The sequence below is a fragment of the Sturnira hondurensis genome, unplaced genomic scaffold (assembly GCF_014824575.4).
Source record: "Sturnira hondurensis isolate 20B ecotype Veracruz unplaced genomic scaffold, ASM1482457v3 Scaffold0000648, whole genome shotgun sequence".
NCBI lineage: Eukaryota > Metazoa > Chordata > Mammalia > Chiroptera > Phyllostomidae > Sturnira > Sturnira hondurensis.
The window spans coordinates 6,658,626-6,683,674 of record NW_028073279.1 but is presented as its reverse complement, the minus strand read 5'-3'; the positions used below and the strand labels follow the sequence as shown (position 1 = coordinate 6,683,674).

At 44.2% G+C, this 25,049-nt stretch overlaps 1 protein-coding gene and 1 pseudogene across 2 annotated transcripts in view; one reads left to right on the top strand and one right to left on the bottom strand.

Moving 5' to 3' along the window:
* GNG12 (G protein subunit gamma 12) overlaps nucleotides 1-16,192 on the bottom strand; it is a 123,602-nt gene extending 107,410 nt beyond the window's left edge. Inside the window, exon 1 of one of the 2 annotated variants that reach the window (XR_005065956.1) lies at nucleotides 15,347-15,361. The gene's annotated coding sequence lies outside the window, so the exon portion shown is untranslated. Of the gene's footprint in view, nucleotides 1-15,346; nucleotides 15,362-16,022 lie in introns of those variants that run through there. The other variant, XM_037042753.1, reaches the window with a different exon arrangement.
* Nucleotides 16,193-24,579: 8,387 nt separating this feature from the next.
* LOC118985664 (uncharacterized) lies at nucleotides 24,580-24,698 on the top strand (annotated as a pseudogene).
* The last annotated feature ends 351 nt before the right edge of the window (nucleotides 24,699-25,049 follow it).

Sequence of the window (25,049 nt, the reverse complement as noted above, 5' to 3'; positions counted from 1 at the left end):
GTAAAATGGAAATTAATGTTTGACCAGTGTTTTAGTCCACTGAGCTGCTATTACAAAAATACCAATGACTGGGTGACTTAAACAAAAATACTTGTTTCTTACAGTCATGGAGGCTGAAAGTCCAAGACCAAAGCACCGGCAGATTCAGTGAGAGGCTGGTTCTGGGTTCGTTGATGGCTGTCTTCTCACTATGTCCTCACATGGTAAGATGAGCAAGACTGCTCTCTGGGGTCCCTTTTATAAGGACCCTAACCCTACTCATGAAAGCTCCACTCTCGTGACCCAATCCCTCCCCAAATTCTTCCCCTCCTGGAGGTTGGGATTCCCACACATAAATCTGGGGAGACATAGACATTCAGTCCATAACAACGAGACTCCTCACAAGCCTTGCTGAAAAGAAGCGCTCAAAGTTGGATTATTTTAATACAATATAAATTCTCTAAACATATATTGAGTCTTCTCTACACTGGACACTGCCTGTCACTGGCAACACAATGATGAAAGAATGTCACTGATGTTCAAGGGACACAATACATTCTGATGGGGAGACAGAAATATGGCAGACAAAATTATACAATTCAGCGTGATCATTGGTTGAATAGCATACCACTGGAAACCCAGACCAGGGAAAATTTAAATATGCCCAGTGCAACGATTTCAGGTGAGCCTCAAAACAGCCTTGTGAAGTAGATAGGCACTGTTACCCCCATTTTACAGATGAGGGTTCTGAAATTTAGAGAGCACTATGATTTGAATATGGTTTGAAAATTCGCGTTGAAATCCTAAACCCAAACGTGATGGTATTAGGAGGTGGGGCCTTTGGCAGGTGATTGGGACTTAAGGATGGATGAATGGGATTGGTGTCCTTATACAAGAGACGCCACAGAGCTCGCCATGTCCCCCCCCACATAAGAACTCAGCAAGAAGAGAGTTGTTTATGAACCAGAAAGTGAGCTCTCATCAGATGCTGGACCTATGGTGTCATGATCTTGGACTTCCCAGCCAGGAAGAGAAATAGAAATATTTATTTCTCCAGAACTGCAAGAAATGAATTTGTTATTTATAAGCCACTTTGTCTATGGTATTGTTACAGCAACCTGAACAGAACTAAGACAGAGAAGTAGGTGCTCATTCAGAGTCATACGGCTGGTGAGGGGCAGAGCTGGGCCTTGGCCCTGGGCTGGATCTCAATACTGGGATCTTCATATTTCGATGACGCGGTATCTACTCTATCTGTGAAACCATTCTGACCTCCCCACGCCTTTGCCCCAGCCAAGGCACAGCCAGGCACGCCCTCCCTCGTACTCCCACACTCCGCTGCTCACACTGCTATTTAACACTCTAGTGTCATACGTGTCTGTGTGTCCGTCACCCCATCAGCTTGGTGGCCCTTATGGGCAGGAATAGAATGTAGCCAGTGCCTAAGGCACAGCTGGTATTTAATACATGTTTTCTTAATGAATGAAAGGGGGAATACAATTATGCCAGGTGTCAAAAGACAGGTAGGAATTCACTGGGTTGTTCGAGTGAAACTTTCCCAAAAGTAGAGGAAGTACCTTAGTCAGCCTGTGTCCCCAGAGCCTGGCATTTATTTAAATGAGTAGTAAACTCTAGGCAGAGGCAACAGTGAGAAAAAATCCAGAGATTCAAGGGTGCGCAGTGAGTATGGGTAACTTGGCCAGTGTGAATTAACAGAAAGGGTGTGTGGGAACACAGAAGTGCTTCTCAAACTATCCGTGGTGAAAGATTAGTTTTTTGGTTTTATTTCTAATTCATTATGGACCAACGCTTTTATAAAATGCAGTAAGAGCAAACTGTTAGAAAAATGAAACATAAAATGCAAGTCCAGTTTCTTATTAGGTTCAAGAGATGTAAAATGACTGTTAAATTGCCATGAGAATCTCTAAATACATACTCTCCACGTGGGCACACTCACCTAGCTGCAGATCATTAACAGCTCTGTCTGCAGACCCCACACGTTCTGAGTGGTTGTGGGAGGGGGAGAGATGGTGAGGGGAGTAGTAAGAACAATGAGCTCCCGCTGTGCTGCTCAGGATGATAACATTTACTGAGGGCTTTCTGTGTGCCAGGCACTGTCCAAAGAACTCCACACACATCAACTCACTCCAATTCCACCACCACCTATCTGTGACTTAGGTGCTATCATCACTCCCATTTTACAGACAGGAAAACTGGGACACAGCAACTACATAATTCTTCCAAGATTCCAGAGGTTATAAGAAGCATAGGGAGGCCTTGGATCTGATCAGTGTGAAACCCATCAGTGCAATGCCTTTGGGGAGCTGTGAGACAGAAGTGACATATTCAGGTCTGTGTTTTAGAAAAACCACCCTGGTGGTGGTGTGGAGGGCAGAGGTCAGCTAGGAAGCCATGGCCACAATCCCGGTGAGAGGCAGTGAGGGTAAAGAGCAGGCGTGGGGGCTAGTTAGCAAGCAGAGTGCAGGCACTGCTAGGGAGTGAGGGGTGTCTGAGCTGGAGGGAAATGAAGAACAGGGACGGGTTCCAGGTACTCGGGAGTTCAAAGCCTGGCTTCCTGGGTGGGTGGAGATGTTTTGCAATGACTTTTTCAGAGAAGGGAAGAAGAAAAGCACATTTTAATGAGAAGATAACGAGATGGTTTCCAACAATTCTACCTGAATTTGAAGAGCCTAAGACAGACAATCTGCAGTTGTGTCTTGATAAAACTCTAGAAACTGATCTTAGAGTAGTTTATCAAATTCTGGTAATTACTATTTTTATCCAGTTCTGCTAAACCACTTACCTCCTTTTTCGCTTTCTCCTTTGTCCAGGTAATACCTAAAATGGTTTAAAAAGAAGACGTTCCCTGCCTTCTTCCCTTTGAAAATCACACACAATGTACAAAAGGGTTCTGGTCGCCCATCCAAACTCTCATTGAGGAGGGAAAGGGGAGTGTTTCCACACCACCAAGCAAATTTTGACACCAGCCAGGTGTCCTAAAATTGACTCCATTCTGACATCACCTACCTGGAGATATCACCAGATTCCACGGGTTAAGGGCCCAATCCTACGAGGCTGCCGCCCCCACCCCCAAGTGCAGACACCGCCGCCACAAACCCAGGTCACCACCACCTGTGCTTCTCGCACACCAGCTTCACATCGGAAGTGTGCGTGACCCCTCCTTGTACTTGAGTAATTTGCTAGAGCGGCTCACAGATCTCAGAAAACCCATCACTCACTAGATCACTGATTTATTACAGAAGATATTAAAGGATACAGATGGACATCTAGATGGAAAGATGCACAGGGGAGGTATGGGGAAAGGGCACTGAGCTTCCGGGCCTTCTCCAGGCCACCACGCTCCCCTCATCTCCACCTGTTCACCAACCCAGAAGCTTTCTGGACTTTGTCCTTTTGGGTTTTTATGGAGGTTTTATTACATAGGCCCGATGAATTAAATCACTAGCCATCAGGGACTGCTTCAAACTCCAGCCCCTCTTCCCTCCCCCTCCTCCTCTCCGAGGAGTGGGGCTGAGAGTTCCAACCTTCCAATCACACGGCTGCGTTTCCTGGCAAACAGCCCCTCTCCTTCAGTGTGGTCCAAAAGTCACCCCACTAACAGAAAAAAAGATAACTTTGTCTCCTGACTTAAGAGATTTCAAGGTTTTTAGGAGCTCTGTGCCAGGAAAGGAAGGAAGATCACCTGTGTGTGTGTAGATCTTATTAAAAATCAAAATATCACAACATTGTTCATAGCTATATCCCCACAGAGTGGATAACTGATAAGTACTGTTTGGGGGGGGAGATCATTTTGTGCTTATTAAAAAATTAAAAAAAAGATGATAAGAAAGGTCCTTAGTATTCAATGAGCTAAACAGTTACTAGCAAAGAGCTATCTGTCTACAAGAAACACCTCATGGGGCAATGTCTGTTCCCTGTGTTTCTTCTCCTTCCAGGAGACCACTCCTCCAGGCGGTGGACACCTCTTCCTCTTGTACTTTTCACACGGTATCACCAGGGACTGAGGGACAGGTCCCATGGCACTATGAAGACCACTCCCAGAAGCATCACAGACCTGGATTGAAAGCAAGATGCTACCACCACTTACCACTGTGCTGCGAAACAGTACACAGCCTCTCTGAACCCACTGCCTCATGGGTAAATGCAGCCAGTGCGACCCAGCACCGAGGGCTGCAGCAAGGTCAGAGAAAGCATCCGCAAAGCTCCTAGCACGCGTTGTGTGCCTGTCACTCAAGGGGCTGCTATTATCATCACTGCTACCCAATCAACCGCTGGTACACTATTTTCTCTCAGTGTTTGCCAAACGCATTTAACTGTGAGAATAACTTCAACTAAAGTTTAACATGATGGGTATTCTGTGGGCACTATGATACATATTGATAACAATAATAATAGTGAACACCTGACCCCTTACTATCAACATGCTGGATGCTTTATATACATTAGTATATGTATTCCTTTATTCCTAAGCCAGAGATAAAGGTAGTATTTTGTCCATTCTAAGAAGAATATTCTGTTCACATTTTAACATCCCTGATACTGCACAATTCTTCGTGATAGGCAGAATGGTTCTGTTTATGTTCTAATCCATGGAACCTGTGAATATGTTCTGTTTCGTGGCAAAGGGACTTTGCAGGTGTAATTAAGGTTAAGATCTTAATATAGGGGGACTAGCCTGGATTATCCAGGTGGGCCCAATTGAATCAAATGAGCCTTTTACAACAGAATTTTCTCTGGCTAGAGGCAGAGAAATGGAGAAGAAGGGGCCCTCAAAGACATTCCGGGCACGAGAAGGACCTGCTGTGCTGCTGCTGGCTCTGAGATGTAGAGTGCAAGGATCGGAGAGAGGTTTCTAAGAGCTGAGGGTGGCCTCCAGCTGACAGCCAGCAAGTAGGCAGACTTCAGCCCCACGATGCAAGGAACTGGAGTCTAACAACAACCTCAATGACCCTGCAAAAGAATTCTTGCCAAAGTTCCCTGATGAGATTTCAGATGTGTGAAACCCAGAGCAGAGGAACCAGACAGGCCCATGCCAACTTTTGACCTAGAGAACCGTGAGATAATACACATGTGTTGTTTTAAGCTGCTAAATTTGTGGTAATCCATTACAGCAGCCATGGAAAACTAATGCACTCTTAGGGTTGATGCAGGTTATAGTTGAATGGGCAATTTTTTTTTTCTTTGTGGCACATAGGATAATGGTAGGTCTCATAATTGATGACACCTTTGATTTGTAGAAATACAGCATTATTATCTCTATTTTGAAAATGGGCGAGTCATCTGAGAGGTCAGATGGGCGAGTCATCTGAGAGGTCAGATGACTTGTCTAGGTGATTCAGGATGCAAGCCTGAGCCCTACACCACCAGGCACACTGTCAGAGAACATGTAAGAGCTAGAAAATCCTGCTAACAGGCCAAAGAATGGCTAACGTGACTGCCCTATACTAACTCCACCCAGGCATGGGTTCCTGACACGTTCACTACAAAGACCTAGCCAGGAGGTACCTGCAGTAGCATTCCACCATCCCCCATCAGCAGAGCACCTCAAGGTGCTAGGCAACGTCCTAGAATAGTACCGGGGACAGAACAGGCCATGAGCCTGTCCTTACAGAGCCAATACTATAGTGGGGGAGAGCAACACTACAGTAACAGAGAACGAGCAGCACTGGAAGAAAAAGAGAGCATCTAGAGAGCTGAAAAGCAATCTTCACAAAGAGAACAACCCACATTTTCAGGAGCTGACGAGAGGTCAGAGCCTAGAAGACCAGATCCTCCTCTCTGGAGCTCCCATGAGCTGCTGCTGACTGCAGGAACTCTGAGGAGAGTTTTTGGTTACCCTTGTTCTGAGGTTTTCTTGGGGTTTCTTTTGGTTTGTTTGTTTGTTTTTGACGGAGTTGTAGGCTCACTTTACACAGGCCTCTTACGAATTTCTAAATGCAAACCAAAGAAACCAGAGTCTATGTCCTAGCCCATAATCTCCCCCTCTATGGATTTCACTTTTAAAAAGAGGAAAAATATATTATACTGGCATCCCAAGTGCTGACTGAAAGAGCACCTCAACAAGAAAGACAGCTCTGTGCAATTCCAACCCCACACCCACTGTCAAATCGCGGAGGCGGGCTGGTCTCCTTCCATTGTGCTTTTACTTTCTCTTCTCTATCACCTTGGAAATGGAGTAAACGGCTCTGATGGTGAGGTCAAATGGAGAACAGGAGCCCAATTCAGCAGATTTAAAAAATGCACCATGTATAATCTTTCAAAGGATGCAAGTAAATGAAAAACTCTAGATTCCTTAAAAGATTTTTCAGAACATGCCATTGGAATTTATATATTCTCAACTTCTCTCTCTTGTTTTTGTCTGAGAGGGAGAAATTCTAGACTGGAGGATCATCCTCACACTGGGTTTGGAGAAGCCCCAGTTTAATAACGCCATTAGCAGAAAACTATTTATAAATCAGACATTAGCATTTGGCATAAACCCCTACTTTCCACTTCTCTCGATTTTGCACTGACAATTTGGCAGACAAGTTTACCCTCAGGCCCAAAAGAGCCATCACATTCTTAAGTCTGTATTTAAAAGATTTTGACAACAGTGTAGGCAGGAAGCTTGCTTCAGGAGGAAAGGTCAACGAATGCCCACAGGAGGACCACTAGGCGTGCACAGCGCACAGGAAAAGATATCTTGGGTTGGCCAGAAAGTCCATATGGTTGTTTCCGTAAAATAAAAGACACATTTTTCATTTTCACCAATAACTGTACTGATCTGGATAGTCTGAGTATGTCAGCTATCTCCTGTTATTGGTTTCTAGTAGCGGTTAGAGGCCAGGGGTACTGCTAAAGATCTTCCAATGAATAAGACAGCCCCACAGCAAAGAATTATTTGGCCAAAATGTCAATAGTCCTAGGAAACTCAGCAAACCTCTTTTGACACATTCGATAAGTCACAGAACCTTCTCCATACACTACACACATTTTTTGTGTGTTTCAGTTGTGTTTTTACCTTTCTTGAAATAATAAAGCTTAGTATGCCAAAAATGTTGAGTACCTTCTCCCATCTTCGATATTAAAATGGCTGCACAAAAATTTACCAATTTTGGTAAGGTTTTTTTAAGTGCACACTGATATGACAGTTGTCACAGTACAATCTAATAAAATTGTTTTGAATGAAGTTAAAGACAACTAAGCACTACTAGAGCCATCAAACAGAAAAAAACTAAACAAGCTTTTTGGCCAACCCGATATAAATGGCCCCCAACCTCTACTTCATTCATCATCTGAGAAATTTAAATAACTTGAAGTTTCCAGTTTTTCCTAACCAGTTCAGGAAAAATAAAATGAGATGACACACCTCTTGCTGGTGATGCTGGTGGTGCTACAGGGAAACAGGCCATCCAGTTCATTGCCTGTAGGAGGGCAAAATGAGTCAACCCTTCCAGGGGGGATTAGTGGGCCCTGTGATTCAGCAGCCCCACTTCTGGGAATCCACCCTTTAGGTACACCTCCACAAAAGCAAAATGACTTATTACATCTTTAGTTGATGCAGCACAGTTTATAATAGCACAAGACTGGAAATACTCCAAAGGTCCAGCAATAGAGGTTGGCCAAAAAAACTATGGTACATCCACACAATGGAAAACTATTAACACTGAAAGACAGACACAGAGAAAGAACGAGACAGAGAGAGTTCTCTATGTGCTGAGACCTCCAGCACATATTGCTAATTTAAAAAAGCAAGGCGCCCTGCCTGGTGTAGCTCAGTGGATTGAGCGCGGGCCTACGAACCAAACAACCATGGTTCAATTCCCAGTCAGGGCACATGTCTGGGTTGCCCTCCAGTTCCCAGCAGAGGACGCATGAGAGGCAACCATATATTGATATTTCTCTCTCTCTCCCCCTTCCCTTCCCCTCTAAAGATAAATAAACAAAATCTTTGAAAAAATTTTTTAAAAAGCAAGGCATACAAGAGTATATATAATGTTACCTTTTGTGAAAGAACAAAGAATAAAAATATATATTCTCATTTGATGGTATTTACAAGTTGCTACCTGTGGGGAGTGTGGGAAAGGCTTGGACGGGATGGGAGCAATACTTCTCAGTGTGTACCTTCTACTAGGGTTGTAAGGTTTGTTAGTGCCATATACATATGTTGCCTATTTTAAAAAATGAAGAGGTTTTATAATTTTTCACAGGAGTGTGAAGGACAAGACCATCTTAGAAGACACAGGCTAAGTTTAACTCAGGGGTCTGAGAAATTGGGTTGAGGCCAGTTAGTCTCAAGTCGACATCAATAAATCAGAGAAACCTCAGTCCAGAGTTCAGGAGGTGAGCACAGTGAACATGGAAAGTTGAACTCTGCCCCGTTTTATGTTACCTGCTGGGTATGGGTGTCCCGTGGCCCCCTGATATTTATCACAGCCAGAAGGAAGTCAAGAGAACTGTAAGTAAATAGGAGGCACTAGGGTTACCTCCCAGGCTGCACACCAGGAATATTTATTTACTTTCTGGATTTGGACGGTAACGGCAGAAGCATGCTGCTCATCATATATTTATGTTAAGAAAAGAAGGCAAAGCATGTATTGGAATATTCTGTTCAATTCGGCAAAGAAATATTCCTGAAAAGTGGAGACTCCTGGAATTTTGTAAAATTAAATCATGAAGTAAATGCAACAGGTAAGTTTGCTAATCTAAAAAATTCTGTAGGGAATCCTTGTTAGGAACTGGTATCTCCTGTTATTTCTGTTTTGGGAATCTGAGTTTGCCTGAAGAACTGCTGCACTTAACCAGACTGAATGTGAAAGACAATCACCTTTCTGTGCCTGTGGGCGTTTCCCATAAGGTGCAGCCTCTTCAAAAGACAGCAGAAGACCAAGGTCCTAAGTACAAACCCAGGCCTTTATCCTCAGAACCACCACCTTAGCAGTTTGATCTACTAAGCACAGCTGATCCTACCTGCTGTGCAGATTGCCTCCCAGGAGAGGAGCCAAGAAAGGGAAGTTAATTCTGGAAGTAGGCTTTCTAAAGGATCAACTTAAAAGAGAAAGTGTGCAAGAAGCATACCAGCTGGCACTAGGGGAGTGGGGACACACACACACACACACAAGAAAAAAATTCCCTTAGTTTTTGGTAGCTTTAGTAATAAGGCTCCTCGCTTCTTACCCCCTAAACTAGAAAAATCTTTTTACACAAGAAGCAGTGCTCATAGGTAAGTTCCAAAGGTTTCTGAGGCCATTGTCTTTTGCATTTTGTGCCCAGCAGAGGGCCCACAGTCGGTCAATAAATAACAAGAAGCCCTGTGCACCTTCCCAGGAGTCAGCACTGCAGTCCAAGGGGTTTGAGACCCTGGTACGTAGCAGGCAATGCCAAGCATGTCGCTGGCAGTCAACTAGCAGTAAGCAATGTCAACAACACCCCAAGTGCTGGTCTTTACCTGCTCTTTAGGAAATGATGAACTGAAGAGGAAGAAGCCTGTCACAGAAAACACACACTAGTGAATGTGCATTTCCCATCCAATACAATCAATTTTATATTTTTGATTAAAAAAGAACAGTGGCTCATATACTTGGCTAGCACACACTGCAGAGAACATGGCTTTACTCCTTGATTCCGCTGGCATTTATTAAGCACCCACAATGTGCCATGCACTGCTGGCCAATGGCATTTAGAAGGTGACTATGGCTGGAGGGACTGTGAGAGGCAGAGCAACTGCTGGCCACATCACGCCTCTGTGTAAGTGAGAAAGAGGCAACCCCTCCTGGTAGATGCCACCTTGCAGGCTTGATGGCATCAGAAAGAACTGCCCCTTCCTTCTGGCAGAGGCAGCTGAGCTCAGGACATGTGGTTTTTTGAGCAGATCTGAGCTCACACTTATCTCCTTAGCCAGCACTCTTTTGCAGTGAACAACCTGTACAAGAGTTCAAGGCAGCCCTGTCAAGAAGTCATAATCTAAACCTTCTGCTTCTTGGCCAGACATCCAGCCCTCCCCTGACAACCAGTCTAAGCAGCCAGTCATAACTTTATTCACCCACGTGAAGCTCCATGGTCTCCTGTGCCAGCCAGTCTAATAATGCAATAGGTTTTGGCAGTGTAGGTACAGGGCAGACACCAAATCTGCTGGTTTCAACACTTTTCCAATTTGCCCAAGATTTTGATTCCTCACTCCATCTTTAGGTTTATTCAGCTCACGTTCAGAGCTAAACCACATCGTTCCTCTGCAATAATTTCTCCCTGATAAACAGGCACAATCTGAGGTTACCACAAGCTTGAGGTCTGAATCAAAGGGTCCCAGTGGGGGGCTGAGCGTTTAATGTCCAGTGCTCAGGAACATTGTGGCTGGTAATCTACAGCTAAATAAAAGGCTCATTATACTCTATCAGTAAAGTTAAGATTCCACCCTCAAAGGGTTCACATTGGTTTGCACTATGCCATCTGGAATAAAGGCAACTCTCCACACACAGAATGCAGGAGTGGAGAGGACAACTGATCCAGAACCCGCTCAGTGAGCATTTGTGACAAGCCAGCCCGAGTTAAACGGAAAGGTATGCTTCTCCCCTGAATCAACAAAGGGGCTTCTATGTCAGTTATGTGACATTGACTACAAAGAGAATGGTAGTCTATTCTGTAAGAAAGCACATGGGATGTAATGGCTTCTGTCCCTCTGGTTCCAGTCATCTGCTTATAATCAACGAATGTGAAAAACTGCAAAAGATTCTTAGCAATTGATTCACTACGGCAGACTTAACAGAGATTCTTCTTTCAGCTATTAATTCTCCAGCAGAGCTGAAAGTATCAAAAGTCTTAAGAGTCTGCAATACCCTGGTATTTATTATACAGTAATCCTCTGAAATGCAGATCCATTAAAAGAAGACAAAAACCCTCCTTGTCAGAGGATGGCAACCAGACACTCACAGCTAAGCAATTTAACACTACCCAATAAAGCCTGACATGATAAACCAAACATTTAAGTGACACAGAAATGATTTTCAAGAGACTCGGCAATAAATGAATAATTCAGCTTCAGGTAACCTGTAGTCAAATCACCTCCACTCTCTGCCCTGGATCCAAGCCACCTGCTCACTATTCTCCTTTCATTCCCAAGAAAGGAAAAGTGTGGAGGACAGGACCTGCTGGTATGAGCTCGTTCTAGAATAGGACTACTTAGTAGGCTAGTTTCTTCACATGTACTCTCAAGCCCACTTTGGGAGCCCAGGGATTCGAGAGGCTGATTTGGCAGACCACTTCAGGCCTGCTGGGTCTCTGAGGCAATTTTGGAAGTTTCAACTTTTATGGCTGAAGAAGGATGAGACCAATGAAAGGCAACAATAATTCTCAGTGGGTCATCTCATCCCTAATAACGGCTGGACACACCTCCACCTCAGCTCCCAGCAGAGTGCTTAGTGAATGGGACCTGCAATCAGAACAACTCTGGGCGGACTTCTGGTCCGGCCACTGAGGGAGCCTCAGCTTCCTCATCTGGGCTGCTGACAAGACTGAGCATATGTTAAGGGCTTAGACCTGGGCCCAGGATGTAGAACAGCTCAATAAATGGAGTCATACAATTCTGCTGAAAGTATTCTTTATCTATTGAACTTTCCTGTTAAATTAAGTGCACTTATGTCTTCCTCGTGGCTGTCTTCCCAAGTATTTGACATGCTGAAGGTGCCATAACCGTGTAGCTCATCAATGCAAGGCCTGGATCTGGGAGGTGACAATTTCCAGAACTCCGGGTTGGTAGACGTGGTCTGTATGCAGATGCTAATTACAAACATACAGAGATAAAGCTGCAAACTTCTAAAAGAGACTCTCTTTTACTGCTAAACAATTCTTACTACCAAGGTTTTGACATTTAATTGCTATGTGAGCTGGTGTTTTTTCTAAAACTACAATAAAATTCCGGTATTTGTAACTAATAAACCAGATTGTTACTGAGTAACTTTTACATGAATGGGTTATTTTTTATCATATATACACAGCTCACTGGGGGGAATTGGGGCCAGGGGAGCACTACAGTACCACCATCCATTTGTCTGTATTTTCTTCTAGACTTTCTTTTTTACACATACACTTTTTTTCAACCTGGCTATAATTATAATAATGCGCTATAACCGTGCGCACTTCCCCTACTTAATCTAGCATAACATGGATTTCATGGATTACTGACTTTTTTAAAAGTTTCTATTAAGAAAGGAAAATAAGATTGAGATCTAGGAGAATTAACTTGTTGAAAAAACTAATATTGCAATCCATTTCCCATTTAAAAGATGCAATGACAATTGCCTATTTATATTCTCTTACTTCATAAGCACCTCTTGGCAGGAATTTTTAAATTGCTAAGATTTTTTAATTTGGGGGAATACTGAAAGTTCATATAGTTGTTTTCTTGTTACAAAAATAACACACATGCATTATATAATATTCAGAAAGAAAATTTCAGTAATAATTTAACATCAATGTTTGTTGAACATAAACTATGTGTCATGCACTGATCTAAATGCTTTAGCGAGATTAACTCATATTCCTCACAACCCCTCATTGAAGTTCAGAGATATTATGTTAACTTGCACACTTTACACAGCTAGAAGTGTAAGCCAGGAATACATCACCGTGCCATGATGTTGTAGGAGTCAAAAAAATCAATACTTTATTCAATCAAGTCCTCTTGGCTTCAGAGTACAGTGTGATAGACAAGAAATGATTCATAACAACACTACACCCTTTACAGTTATTTTAAAATATTACAGAGCACCATCTCTGTGCCCCTGTGGAATGACTAGTAAAATGAGAAGTCATGCGTGGGCTGATTCCCATCAGCTTGATCCTATGCGCCCGATGTGCATTAAGAAAAACACAACGGGCACTTAAAAGGGTTTGTTTTTAAAGATGGAAGCATTTTTAAAATTTTGCCAATGATATGATGAATAGATTTCCTGAATTAGCTGAACATGCACTTCCCCAAAAGTCTGTGTAATCAATCATAATGTTTTACAAAACATTCCTGAAACACCCCCAGTCAGCCCTAAACACAACTTATGGCTTATCTGTTGGCACTGGACATCAGTACATGAAAAAGTAAATAACTGGATACCCTTGGGTCACATTTCTTCATACTTTAATTAAGTCATACTTGGTTAAAGACAAATACTTCCGTTCCTTGTTTAACTTCCTACCCAGGGCTAATAAACTGGACGATTTGAAATATAAATTATCTTTAAATTTAAATATGATTAAAGAATGTCTCTGACTGCTTAGTTCTAAAAACATCATACATCTGTAACCTGAACACTAAAAGCATGTTAAAACTATGAATACATTAATCATAAGTATTCACGTCACTGTGGTAGAAACATGACACACATATGTACACAAATACTTTACATCTCTCTCTCTATAAAATCAGGCACCTTCTTTGGAATTTAAAATGGTGATACGCAGTGCTTCCCGAACATTCAAGCTGCCATCTTGTAACGTATCCAATAGCCTGCTGCTGGAGTCGGCTAGATAAGTAAAATATCTAATAATCCTGAACATTAACTGTGTGCTAGCTACAAAGTGTTTTCCAAAGACTGTTTCATATACTTTCATAAAAACCCCAGAAATAGAGACTGCCATCATCCTCATTTTACCAATCAGACTAAAAAAGGGTAAATAACTAACATTCCCATCCAGGTCTGTCTCTGCCACCAAAACCCATAACACAAACCACTGTTAAACTGCTTCTCTTCCACATCAGGCCTTGGAAAAAATGTATTTAACTCCCACACTTTCCTCGCTAGAGTAAGCTTAAGCTGACATGTAAAATTAAAAAAATAAAAATAAAAACCCAACGCACACCCAGTTACAAATCCAACACAACAAATGACATAATTCTAAATGTGAATTTTCTTTTTCTCCCAGAGAAAGGTTTTCAAAAACAACAACAAAAACCTAATCTTGTATTAGCTAACCATTTCCTCTAGTGTGTTCTCTGTGAAGCCCTTAGCTGTTACAACTTGACAAACCACCTATGCCCTTCAACAAGTGACAACACCAACCCGCAAACCTCATTGTTAGAGAGCTAGTCTTTCAAACGTGCCTGGAGCTCCCTGCATCAGAAATGTTTATATTAACCTTTTCAGTCTCTTGTGAAACACAGATTCACATATTTATGTCTTTCTATACAAACCTAAATGCTGTCGGGGTTCAATACTGAGGGAATTATTTGGATTAAATACAGTAAAAACATGACTGCATTTTTTTATAAAGTGTAAAGTCACAGTTCTTACACTGTTTAGCATTTCTGGACCTACACCAAGGTTTTATGGGGCTAGTTAACTGTTAGGGAACTCAAAGGGACTGAACATTTGATTCAAAAGTCCTTTTATCACTGAAGTCTCTATAAAACATTTGATTAATTTGAAAAATTGTGGTGTGTGAATCACATTTGTTTACTGGAAAGGGGACTTGCTAATACAATACATACAATTTGCCTTGAAAATAAAAACAGCTCCTTACTTGGATGTGATTGTTTTGGCAATACTAAAACCCAACCCGTCACTCCAGCGCTGCCTGCCTTCCTGGTTCTCCTAGGTGAGGGCCGCCATCCTGCGATAATTTACACCGAGAGCTGCAAGACACCAGCAATGGTGCACTACAATGACTAGCACTTTAAAACCCAAGGCAAACTCTGCTTTTAAAGTAGAGAACTCACAGATACAGGCCCTGCCTCTGACAAGATCCAAAAGATTCATTATAGACAATCTACTCAGACGAAGCTACACCAGCCCCAGGAGATATAAACAGTGTCCGAAAAGCCGGGGGTGGGGGATAACTGATGGGAAGGAAGCTGATCATGTGAAGTTTCTCCAACTCCACAAGGTCTAATAAATTCCCAGCTTGTTTCCATTCGGAGCAGCCATTAAACGTGCCCTGACACGCGGGCACAAGGGACCTTCCTTCTCTCCGGTTTTTGTCCATTTCCTTCTCTATGCACTTGTTTGTATACATGCAACCACACCCGGACAGGGGTGACCGCAAAATGACAGGCTTGTCAATTTCTTCTCTTAGATTTCCTGTTGTCCAAAGTTTTACTCCACGGCGGTGATTTAATGAGAATCACGAGTTCTTTTCCGAAAGTTATGAATGGTTTAAGTCACGTTTACAAGATACAAACGTAAGGCGAGGGACAAGAGAGTGTCAGGAGACAAGCTACAGCCTTTGAAAATTAGCTTTAGTTGATACGCCCTAGTTAAAAATTTTTAAAATAATTAAAAAGGAAGTCACCCTGATCCATGAAGTAAGTGCCCAGACAGTACTTTTGTAAAAATCACGCAAGACTCGTGCCTGAGTCTTGACTTCCCCATACACCTATCACCTGCGAATACGGTCTCCGGATCACCCTCTGCTCGGGGGCGCCTCTCGGGGTGTGAGCTCTGGGCCCTCCTCTGTGAGCCGCTACCTCCCCGCTAGACCCTCAACGCCGAGCGGGTTTGCGGGCTGCGCACCCGCGGGCTAGTCCCGAGAAAGAGCGGAAGAAAGTAGGGAAGAGGGGCGTGGCGCTGGGTCGCCCCCAGAGGCCGGCTCTCCTCCGGAACCTGGCACCACCGCAAAGTCGGGGCTCGGAACTCCGGAGCCGCCCAGCCCCAAACCGAGCGAGGGGGCACGGCCCCGGGAGGCGAGGAAGCGAGCGAGCAGGGAGACCTTTACCCCGGCTCCCGCCCCCATCCCAGGGCCGTTTCCCCGGCCGGAGTCCTGAAGGGGCCCCGGCTTCCCGTACCCACCGGCGGCCGCCCGTCGAAGCGGGCGCGCCGTCGGTCCCGGGTCGCGGCGTCCCTTGCCCTCCCTCCCCTTCCCCTTCCCCGGCGCCCAGTGCCCCGACCAGTCCCCGCCCTCCGGGACACTCTTCTCTCCTTCCTTCCTTCCTTCCTCCGTTCCCTCCCTCCATCTCGCTTCCCAGCCCCGGGAACTCGGAGGCGGCCCCCAAACTGGCCGGCCGACGCCCCGCGCTGCGCCCCGCGCTGCGCCCGTGTCCCCGCGGGCGGCCGACTCACCACCTGAGTCCTCCGCCTGGTGCTCACGCGTCCGCCGATGCGCTGCCCCGCCGCTGCCGCCGGGCACTCGGTCTCTAAGGGATCCTGGAGACGGCTCCGACCTCTCCTCCTCCACCACCTCCTCCTCCCGCTGCTCCCGCGTCGGCTCCGCCTCGCTCGAGGTGGGCGGGGCGGACAGCCCGACGGGCGGGGCGGCGGCGGCCCCGACTCCTTCCTGCGGCCCTGGCCCTCCCTCCGCCCCAGACGCCCCGGCGGTTCCCGGCTCGGCCGCCGATCGCTGGTAGTGTCCCGGCAGGCGGAGTGGGGAAGTCGGGAGCAGTGGAACTCCGCAACCGTCTGTCCGCCTTGGCCATTCCTATTTTTCCCTCTCCGAATTCGCTGAGGCCCTGGAGTTCAAGTACTCTCGGGGACCCCCACTTCACGATGTTCCAGGGGGCTGCTCTGACTCCTCAGAACCTTCCTTCTCGTACGAACTCCTCGTCGACCCTGATGCCAACAGTCCCTTGGGCCGCGAATATGCGCGCTGCCAATCCCCTACACCAAAGTTAGGCTCCGCTCCAGGAATTTCTTAAGAAAACAGTCACAGTAAAATTTAAAGGGCCCTGGGGCCACAGAGTGATTTTGTTTCCCAGAAAGTGGAGATATAACTAGGGGTTGTACATCTACCCCTTAAGGACTTTACCTCCATCTTTCCCCCATGACATTTTTTTTTCTCCTGAATGCCCAATACCTGACAGAGTTCTGCTAAATGAATTAATTGTTTTTTTTCTCCCCCTGGATGGATTCAGGATCCGGTAGTGTGAAGAGCCACTTCTGTTTCCAAGACTTCAAACTCTTTGCACATAAAGCTCGTCAACGAACATTCATTGGGCACCTGCTAAGTGCCGCACACATTGCATTAAAGGTGATGGAGGAGAAACCAAGACGAAGCAGACAGGGGTCCCAACTTTAAAAAGTCCAGAAAGCAAAAAAAGATGGATGTCCAGAAATCTTACCGCTTCTCCGACTTCCCACATATCCCTAAACATTTGCTTTTTTGTTTGGCAGGGTGAAGATAAAAGGTGGCCAAAGTGGGTCACTTAGAACCAGTGTGGGAGGAGTCCATCCTTGAAATGGAGTCTAAGAGCAGTGGTGAGGGATATCCCTGAGCTGAGTTTCACCAACCGAAGGGAAGCCAGGCCCCCAGAACCTAGGAGCCAAGTAACACAGTAAGGACATTATATTCACTCTTACTTTCTTCTTGACAGCTACTCAAATATCATTCCGGGTAAAATTATTTGACCAGTCTGCAGAAGGGATGCTGCAGGTAAAGGAAGTTCGTGCTTGGATGCTTGGAGTGTGGTTGTAGCAACCTGTGAATGGCAGTAGTTGTTGGGGTGCAAGCCACAGCCTGCCAGGGGAGCCCTTTATTTCCTGCTTTGTACAGTGAGAGAAAATGCTGGACTGGTTTGCAGATACTGACAGTTCCAAGGATACACCCTATACAGAACAGCATGATGCCAGCAGGGCCTGAGACTGCCTGCCGTAGGCTGGAGTTTCTGTCTTTTGGCTACAGAATCAACTCCTACAGTCCTACCAGTAGTTTCCATTTCTGGGGCACTTTATAGGTCAAGTAAATGCTTTCATGAACATAATCTCATTCATCTCTTGCAAAGACCTAAAAACTGAGGCATCAAAAACTTAAGTGGCTTATTGAAGGTTTACTCTAATTTAGTGCTGCTCAAAGTGTGGCCCATTGAACAGTGATGGTCTGGGATCTGTCATCTGTCTGTAACAGATTAAGCGTAGAAGTTAAAGACGAGTGTGTAGAAACTTTTATAGCTATTTGAGTGATTTTTCTGCCTGTTGGATTTAATAACTAAAAATATGGCCTTGTGTTTAGTGTGTTTCTTATTTCATTTTCTTATTACCCATTTTGTATCTATCATGTTGTATAAAAGCGTCAGTCTGCAACAGATTGAAAATGAAATACCACAGACAGTGTGAGAAGTACAGATCCAGTTAGTAGGAATAGTGAAAGCTAACATTTACATGACAGATGTTGCTTTAAACACATATGTCAAGTGTGCATCCTCCTAACAACCCTAACAGGTAGACACAGGGAAATAAGCCATGCAGTCCAGAAGGGGCAGAGACAGTATTTAAACCCACGGAGCTTTGTGCTTCTACCCACAACCCTGGGTCCAGTGTTCTTTCTACTCTGCTGATGTGTCCAAACTTCAGTCGTCCATGTTTCCCCTTCGTATCATATATGATTTTTAATTTATGTTTTTGATTGACTTACTTTTGTTATTTCTTACACTGATTACCCTTGCTATTAGTAATTTCACTCATAAAATCTTGGGTTTGATAGGCCAACATCTCTCTTTTGCCCTAGACCACTTTGACGCCAGCAATCACTGTCAGTGCTCCGCCACGTCCCCTCCTATCCTTTTAGAATTTTGTACATCCTGGTTTCAGGTGCGCTTCCATTCTCATCACTGGAGCGGAATCTCCTTGGCAGAGCACCACCCACTGCTTGCAGGATTTGCTTTGCTGGCACCTGGCACAGCTGGAAGTGGCTAGGAAGTAATGTGACTGTGCCCCTGGCCCCGCCTTTTTCCAGTGACTAAGGAGTATGGAAATATAAATACCCCAGTTCCCGTGCCCCAAGCTCGGACAACTCTGCGTTGGATCTCCCTCCACTGCCTACAGAGCTCCCTACACGGTTGGGCTGAATTATCTCCCATTCCCTTTGGAACCTTGCTTGACATGACATTCATTTATTATTATTAGATGTCAAGGTAACATTGGTTAATAACATCTAAGTTTCATGGAAAACAAGTTAGAATTCAATAATTTGATGCACTATACTGTGCTCGCCACCAAATGTCCTTTGGTCACTGTGTGTTTGATCCCCTCTACCCATTCTTTCTTGCCTTTCTTATCTTTCTGGGTCCCACACCCCAGTCCCCTATCAGTGTTTCCCAGGAACACATCCTAATAAGCATCAACTGTGTGATTTGCAAGGTCCAGTGAAAGATTTTTAACAGTTCATAAATTACTAAGGATTTCAAGAGTATTAAACCAAATACTGGGCCATGTGACCGCACAGGGGTGTGTGCGTGTGTGACTATAGATCGTACATCAGTGAAGCTGGCCTGGATGCTAATAAATCATTTTCCTTGAGTCCTCATCTCAGGGTCTGATTCTGGGGCGTTCCAAGCTGAGACAACAACTGTTAAAGTAAAAATCAGCCCAGCCAAGTACTATCAAAATCACCCGTGTATCCCTGGCTGGTGTAGCTCAGTGGATTGAGCACGGGCCTGCGAACCACACGATCACGGTTCGATTCCCAGTCAGGGCACATGCCTGGGTTGCAGGCCAGTTCCCAGCAGGGGACACACGAGAGGCAACCATACATTGATATTTCTCTCCTTCTCTCCTTCCCTTCCCCTCTAAAGATAAATAAATAAAATCTTTAAAAAAAATCACCCGTGTAACACACTGATGGTCAGTGTCCCACATCTTGGGAGGCCACCTCTGGTAGGGAAATGGGTTATGTCAAGCTGTGTGTAAAAAGAGTCTCAGCCATAGAAAGGGGTATAGCAGTTGAGAATGGTTTGGGTTAACATGATGATGATGTAGGAAACCTGGGCTTTAGTCCCAATTTTGAGTGATACACACAAAGTGTGAATTGGGGTAGTATCTTAGAATAGATGGAGTTACTTGGAAACATACCTTGCATGAAGACAGTTTATTGGTGAGTTGTTAAAAAGATATACCTGTAAGGAGGTAAGACTGGCAGGATTGGGCAGAAGGAGAAGCTGCCCCTCAATACGGTTACATCTGGGCTGGCAGTCCGGGGAGACTGGGCCTGTGCATTTCCATATCTTGCATTCCTGGGAATAGGTATAGTCATGGGCAAAGCAGCTCATTGAGCCATGCCCACTGATTTATACAGATGTGAGTGGTCAGGGACCAATACCAATATTGCCAGCATCCCAGGAATAAAGGTGTTAGCCTTGAACAGGGGTCTGGGATTAACAAGCACTCAGGATTGCTTAGCTCTAAGATCTCCCCTGGGGTTACAGTCAGTGCTAACAGAACTACTCCGCCCAGCAGAGGACCTGACCCCTTAGTCTTCTATGTGGTACCTGGGCAATTCTTGGTTGTGCTTTACCTTTCGTGTACTGAGCCTATTTAATTTCCTATTTCTTTCTTTTTCCAAACTTCTTTTCAACTTTTTTTCCTTCCCTTTTTATGTCTGATCCAACTATTTTCTACCCCTCCAATGGCAACTCAAAACAAACAAATAAATAAAGCAGTTGCCTGTGAAAGAGCGTCAGTGTAGTAAATAAAGTGAAATGTTATGCATTATGAGGTGAAATCTTTGCAAAACGTTCTCACTTTGCCACTAACAAACTGTGAATTTGGGGCAATCAACCCAGTTAATCACTTAACTGGACATTTTCTTGTCTTTAAAATAAAGAGATTGCAAGAGAATGGTCTCTAAAGTCCAAATTCTACAAAAATTGCACTTTAAAAAGAGATGGCTTTCTTTGCTGCATAATCCCTCACGAAGCAAGCAAGAAAAATGGTTTTATGACTCAGGACAACTGATTTTTAAAATTAGCTGCAATTCACAGGTGAAGCTCCACTTCTTTGAACTTCTATTCAACATTCAATAACAATACCCTAACAAAAGTGTCAGTCAGAAAGAAATAGGTGAAAAAAAGATGAAAGATGAGGCAAATGAGCCAACCAGTGGGTGACCATATTTTCACAGGCTTCAGAGCAACATTCTGGGATATTAGCTTTGCATCTTAAGGATTTTATTCATCCTATTGCACTCTTTGTCTAGACCTGCCCTAGAAGTTCCGGAGAGCTACCTCCTTTTGAATAGATTACCTGGGTAAATGTTTCACAAACTGGTTTTTCTGCTCAGTCAGAGGCTGCCATATTCCCATGTAGAAGTTAAGTCAGGGAGAAGTACCCATATCCCGGAAATTCCCAAGTAACTTGTCAGAACGTGTATCCCCACAGGCAGGAGTTTGGCCAGAACTGTGGCTACAGATCAGTAGGCAATTTAACACAGTTCCATCCTCAAAGGGGTAGTAGCCTTCAGAGGCCTGGAGGGCAGTGGCTCAAAAATGAGGTATAACTCAAGGTAGTTGATTACTCACTCGATATGAGCTTTCTGGCTCATGACAGTGCCTGGCCCTCTAGTTGTAGAGAGTGGATGTGTCTGAACACTGCTGTCTAGAAGTCAAATAGATGGGTTGCAGGGTTGGTGCGTATCCCATTATTGGAAGGGTTCAGTCGGTGGTCATCTGGAAAGTGGAGATGTAGAGGGTTTGGGGGGAAGCAACCCAAAGTCCACCAGAGGAGACACGGTACCTCCATCTAAAGAACCCTGTGAAAGATGTAGATATGGATGTATTCATGTGGAAAGAGGCCCTGAATGTATTTTCAAGCATTGCAGATTATGAAAGAGCGTGTATAGAATTTCCTACTTATATCCTTTTTAAAAAGCACACACACACAAATGTCTGTATATCTGCAATTCTTTTAGCAAATGTTAACAGCATCTTCTCAGGATGGTGGGATTTGGGGTAACCTATACTTTTTTATGTGGCATGAATTTTTTAATAATGAATGTATAGTTTTACTATGAATAATGTGTTTTTTTCACGTTATATATGTTTCCTTTTAAAAATATTTTATATAAAGAAGGAAAAGGGCATTTTGCAAACAAGGGATTGGTACCCCTGGCCATCTGTTTTTGCAAATAGAGTTTTATTGGAACACAACTACAACTATTCATTTATCTAGTGTGTTTGGCTGCTTTTGCTTTGCAGTGGTTGAGTGGAATAGTTGTGACAGAGATCTTATGGCCTGAAAAGCCTAAAATATGTATCTGTCTCTTTAAAGACAAAGTGTGGCAACCTCTGGTATAGACAATTAGACCAGAAAACTTTCTCAGTATGGCAAATTGCAGCCTAGACATTACCAGTTCTTCAGATTCCAATGTTAATTTCCTATTAAAAAATATGGTCCGTCTATCTGAAAGAACTTCCCAGCTCTGAGTAGTGATTACAATGAAAGATAATAGTGATAATCAAGTGATAATAGTGATACAAAGCGATATCAGTATTTGACTAGTTAATGTAGTCTCCTTCTTCCTCCTGCTCTTTGCCACCCTTAATGCTCCTCTTCCCTCTTTTCTCTGCCTGGTCCTCCTTCTCTTCCTCCTCCTCCTCCTGCTTGACCTCTTCCTTCTCCTTTTTCCAAGGAAATAAAGTCAGCAGTAAGTTCTCTACTCTGCCCTCCCTTGACATTCCACTTAAGAGCAGGCCAGGTTGAAGACCAGAGTTTCTCTCTCCTTCTGGCTTACGTCTCTCCAAGAAAGAAAAACTGAGGAAGTCCTGAACAAAATAAATCATCCTGGAGCAGGAGGGACAAGGTCCCAAATCCAGGGAAGCTGTGGAGGAAAGGAAGGTGTCAGGCCATAGGAGAAAGGCCAGGAACTGGATGGGACAGATCTCTCTCTCCTCCCTCATTCCTCTACCACACTCTTTCCCAGTTTTCCTTAAAGCCTTCCCTTCCCGCATCATCCGTCTGGCCTCTGGGTACACGCAAGAGATTTTTCTCCTTCATTGTCACTGGTACCAGGCATCAATGCTCTCACTTGCAGAAACCACTCAGGCCAGGGTAACTAATGCCAGTCCCTTGCTCATTTCCAGAACTTGGCCAGGAGAGCTGGATGGTGGCCCTGATGTGGAATGCACTCAGATGCTAAGTAATTAAATGGTTCAACAGAAACATTCTTTTTGTCAACCACCTACCCACGATCCTCTCTGAAGAAAGTATAAGGTCCCTGCAGTGTCTGAAAGGGAAGCAAGGAGCCTGGCAGACGATGATTAGATTATTGGTCCACCTATAGTCTGTGCTACTGGGCTTTGACTCAGACATAGTCAGCTATGTGGGCCTGTAAGCTTAGTTGGGAATTGAAAGTATTTTGTCTGGCGCTCTGATAACAGACCTATTAATTTCATTTAGCTCTATGTTCTGGTGAGAATGGAAAATACCAAGCCTGCCACCTCTGTGACTTCAATTTACACTGCATGGTTCTCAAAATATCTAAAATGTTTTTCCAGAGTGCAAGAGAATCTCAGAAAATGTGATTAAAATGTGTTTTGTTTTGTTTTAGTATTCCAGCATTGCCCTAGAAATACTGAGATAATAGAGTAATAACAACAACCATGTAAGATAATATTACTCTATTATCTTAGTAGTTTTCAAAATAAAAACATGAACTATTTTGGTCTTGAAACTATCCTGAGAATTACATAACCACACTAAAATTTTAGATGTAAAATAGGTTCCTTATTTTAGAGTATTATGACCATATTCCTCTCCTGTTTAAACACTTCCCAGGTGTTTTTTTTCTTTCTTTTGTATTTCTAGGGTTACTAGGAAGGTTGAGCACCTTTTAGTATATTTATTAGTCATTCATAGTCTCAGTACCAAATTGGGCATGGATCTACTTCCAGCAGTCTCTAATGGATTGTGATGAATATTTTGTGTTCCTATAAATAGCCTTGAGCTTTGTTAAGTTACTTGGAAACAGGTTTATTCTTTTAGATCTTGCTTTAAGATTTATTCAGCAGAATTGGAGCAGTTAGCACTCTAGGGCTAATTTTTCCCCTTATTGGAGTAAGTCCTGTATATCTACTCAATGCTCTATAAATCTTGAGGTTTTCCAGTCTGGTGGAAAGAGGCATCATTCTGGACCCTGTGTGAGCATCCGACACGGTGGCCTCTAATTCTGACAGACGCCTCTTTCCCTGGCCTTGAGGGGCCGCTTCACCTGCATGAGCTCCTCATCCCTCCTCACACTCATCACAGGCATCATTGTGCTCAAAGGGGACCTTCTGCCATGCTCTGGGTTCTCTTTCTGTTCAGCATTCCTCTCTCTGGTTCTCTGCTCTGAGACTCCTAGTTGCCTTGATCTCTCTCAACTCTCATCCCCACTTCCTCAACCCAAGGAATCCACCAGGGTTTTTGTAAATTTCCCCTACCTCCTCCACTAAGACCTGGAAACTCCCTCAGGGAGGTAAACAGGGAAACTTGTAGGACCCGCCTCATCTCTCAGGGATGTTGCCCTTCTGTCGCCTGATATTCTGTGTTTTACAAACTGTTGTTTTATATATTTTGCCTTTTTAGGTTGTTTTAGGTAGGATGATATAGCCAGTTTCTCTTCCCCATCTTGCCACTCTCCCCTGCCACTCTCAACCATCTATTATCTTTCTTTTACACTTATTATTGCTTAATATTTTTTTGTACATTTAAAAAATTGTCTGTCTCCCTTGACAGGCTGTGAGCACCGCAGGGGCATTTGCTATGTCGGTTTGGTTTATTGCTGTATCCTTAGTTTTTATAACATTGCCTGACACAAAGTAGTCCTCATTAAATATTGGATGAATGGATGAATGAATGAATAAATGAACAAATGAGTGAAAGCCAGACCAGGGCCACATCATGGGAGACTTTGAATGCCAAGCAAGAAAATTGGGTCTACGGCCATACCACCCTGAATGCACCCGGTTTTGTCTGATCTTGGAAGCTAAGCAGAGTTGGGCCTGGTTAGTACTTGGATGGGAGACCGCCTGGGAATACCAGAGGCTGTGAAGGACTTCCAGCCAAGATGGAGGCATAGGCAGACACACTATGCCTCCTCATACAACCAAAATTAAGGACAACAAAAATTTAGAAACAAAAAGGCACCCAGAACTGACAGAGAATTGAAGTGTACAAAAGTCCGACAACTATTCATCCAGACCAGTAAGAGGGGTAGAGCTGGTGGCTGGTGGAGAGGGGTCACGGCAGGAAAAAGGCAGAAAAAAACAGTGGCTAGCAGACCTGTGCGCACAGCCAGCAGTTGGCAGACCCTGGGCGTGCAGGCGGTAGCCAGCAAACCCCAGGCACGGGGTGGCAATGAGCAGACCCAGGGAGACGCACAAGGTGGCTGGCTGAGTGTGGTCC